Here is a 3,434-nt window from a genome sequence, read left to right on the forward strand (position 1 = left end):
ATGAAGCCCAGTCCGTCATGCAAACCAGCCTCACATTCATTGACTCTGTCTACACTTCCCGCTGCCTTGGAAAAGTAGCCAGTAAAATCAAGGACCCTGCACACACCGAACATGCTCTCATTAGGAAAAAGATGCAAAACCTGAGGTCACATACCCAACCAACTCAAGAACAGTTTCTTCCTCGCTGCCATCAGACTTTTGAATGGACTTACCTTGCATTACCAGCGCCGCTGGTGTAATGGTATCATGCAAGATTCCCATTCTTGCGACCCGGGTTTGATTCCCAGGCGGCGCACTGTCATTTTAAGATGATGAACGGGATGGATAGGGTAGAGGTGGAGAGGCTCTTCCCGCTCAGAAAGGACAGTAGGACTAGAGGGCACAGCCTCAAGATAAAGGGGGGGGCAGTTTAGAACGGAGTTGAGGAGGAACTTCTTCACTCAAAGGGTGGTGAATCTCTGGAATTCTCTGCCCGTTGAAGTGGTGGAGGCTGCCTCGCTAAATATATTTAAGACGTGGGTTGATAGGTTTTTGATAGGCAGGGGGATTAAGGGTTATGGGGAGAGGGCGGGAAAATGGAACTGAGCCACGACAGATCAGCCATGATCTTATTGAATGGTGGGGCAGGCTCGAAGGGCTAGATGGCCTACTCCTGCTCTTACTTCTTATAGAACATAGAACATAGAACACTACAGCACAAACAGGCCCTTCGGCCCACAAGTTGCGCCGATCACATCACCTACCTACCTACAGACCTATCTATAACCCTCAATCTCATTAAACCCCATATACTCATCCAGAAGTCTTTTAAAAGACCCCAGCGAGTTCGCCTCCACCACCACTGACGGCAGCCGATTCCATTCACTCACCGCCCTCTGAGTGAAAAACTTACCCCTAACATCACTTCTGAACCTCCCTCCCCGCACCTTAAATCTGTGTCCTCTCGTAGCGACCATTTCAAACCGGGGAAATAGCCTCTGAGAGTCCACCCTATCTATTCCTCTCAACATTTTGTAAACTTCTATCAGGTCGCCTCTCAACCTTCGTCTCTCCAGGGAAAAGAGTCCCAGCTCCCTCAACCTAACTTCATAAGGCATGCCTCCCAGTCCAGGCAACATCCTTGTAAATCTCCTCTGCACCCTCTCAATAGCTTCTACATCTTTCCTATAGTGAGGCGACCAGAACTGCGCACAATACTCCAAATGAGGCCTGACAAGGGTCTTATAAAGTTCCAGCATTACCTCCCGACTCCTAAACTCAATCCCTCGATTAATGAAGGCCAGTACACCATACGCCTTCTTGACCACCTCCTCCACCTGCGAGGCCGATTTAAGAGTCCTGTGGACCCGGACCCCAAGATCCTTCTGCTCCTCAACACTACTCAGACTTCTGCCCTTGATAGTCTACTCGTTCATCCCGTTGGTTCTGCCAAAATGGACGACTACACATTTATCCGCGTTGAAGTCCATCTGCCACTTCTCCGCCCAGTCCTGCATCCTATCTATGTCCTGTTGCAACTTTTGCCATCCTTCCAGATCATCCACAACACCACCGACCTTCGTGTCATCAGCGAACTTACTTACCCATCCCTCCACTTCCTCATCCAGGTCATTTATGAAAATGACAAACAACAAGGGTCCCAGAACAGATCCTTGAGGCACTCCGCTGGTGACTGACCTCCATTCAGAAAAAGCCCCATCCACAACCACTCTCTGCCTTCTGCAGGCAAGCCAGTTCTGGATCCACAAGGCCAAAGGCCCTTGGATGCCATGCCCTCTCACCTTCTCAAGAAGTCTTGCATGGGGGACCTTATCAAACGCCTTGCTGAAGTCCATGTACACTACGTCCACGGCACTTCCTTCGTCAATGTGTTCAGTCACATTATCGAAGAACTCAACTAGGCTTGTAAGGCACGACCTGCCCTTGACAAATCCATGCTGACTATTCCTGATCATGTCAAACCTCTCCAAATGTTCGTAAATCTTGTCCCTCAGAAGCCTCTCCATCAGCTTACCAACCACTGAGGTCAGACTCACCGGTCGGTAATTTCCCGGGCTAGAGCAGGGTCAGGAATGGATGTTGCAGGTTCCGGGGTACAAATGCTTTAGTCGGAGTAGAGAAGAAGGTAGAAGGGGGGGTGGGGTAGCATTGCTAGTCAAGGACTGTATCACAGTGTCGGAGAGAAAGTTTGATGAGGACTTGTCAGTTGAGGTAGTATGGGCGGAGATTAGAAATAGGAGAGGAGAGGTCACCCTGTTGGGAGTCTTTTATAGACCTCCTAAAAGTTCTAGAGAGGTTGAGGAAAGGATTGCGGAGACGATCCTGGTTAGGAGTGAAAGTAATAGGGTAATTGTTATGGGGGACTTTAACTTTACGAATATTGATTGGAGTTGCTATAGTTCTAGCTCGCTAGAGGGGTCAGTGTTTGTACAAAGCGTGCAGGAAGGTTTTTTGTCTCAGTATGTAGACAGGCCAACTAGAGGTGAGGCTATATTGGATTTGGTGCTGGGAAATGAGCCAGACCAGGTGCTAGACTTGGAAGTTGGTGTGCATTTTGGTGATAGTGACCACAATTCGGTTACGTTCACCTTAGTGATGGGAAGAGATAGGCATGAACCTCGGGTCAGCAATTTTAGCTGGGGTAAGGGCGATTATGAGGCTATCAGGAGTGAATTAGGAAGCATGGATTGGATTAGGGGATTACAGGGACTGGGAACGTCTGAAATGTGGAGTTTTTTCAAGGAGCAACTACTGCGAGTCCTTGATAGGTATGTCCCTGTCAGGCATGGTGGATTTGGTAGATCTAGGGAACCGTGGTGCACTAAAAGAGTTGAGTCGATGGTTAAAAAGAAAAAGGAGGCTTATGTTCGGATGAGATTGGAGGGCTCAGATAGTGCACTAGAAAGCTTTAGATTGGCTAGGAGGGAGTTGAAGAGTGAGTTGAGAAGGGCTAAAAGAGGACATGAGAAGACTTTGGCTGATAGGATTAAGGAGAATCCTAAGGCGTTCTATAGGTATGTCAAGAACAGAAGGTTGGTCAGGGCAAGATTAGGGCCAGTTACAGACAGCAGGGGGAAGTTGTGTGTGGAACCGGAGGAGATTGGAGAAGTATTGAACCAATATTTCTCTTCGGTGTTCACGCAAGGGGACATGAATATAGCTGAGGAGGACATTGGGTTGCAGGGGTGTAAAATAGACAGTATTACGGTTGATAAAGAGGATGTGCTGGAAATTCTTGAGGGGCTGAAAATAGATAAGTCCCCTGGTCCGGATGGGATCTACCCTAGGATTCTCTGGGAGGCTAGAGAGGTGATTGCAGAGCCTCTGGCTCAGATCTTCAGGTCGTCATTGGTCTCTGGTGTAGTCCCGGAGGATTGGAGGATAGCGAATGTTGTCCCATTGTTTAAGAAGGGGAACAGAGACTTTGCCGGGAA

General features: G+C 48.6%; 1 non-coding gene across 1 annotated transcript; it reads left to right on the plus strand.

The window, feature by feature from the left end:
- The first annotated feature begins 224 nt into the window (after positions 1-224).
- trnag-ccc (transfer RNA glycine (anticodon CCC)) lies at positions 225-295 on the plus strand. Its single transcript has one exon. It is a non-coding gene; the product is annotated as a tRNA-Gly (tRNA).
- The last annotated feature ends 3,139 nt before the right edge of the window (positions 296-3,434 follow it).

Source organism: Carcharhinus amblyrhynchos, chromosome 5, assembly GCF_965287045.1.
Source record: "Carcharhinus amblyrhynchos chromosome 5, sCarAmb.v2.hapA, whole genome shotgun sequence".
In the NCBI taxonomy this organism is placed as follows: Eukaryota; Metazoa; Chordata; class Chondrichthyes; order Carcharhiniformes; family Carcharhinidae; genus Carcharhinus; species Carcharhinus amblyrhynchos.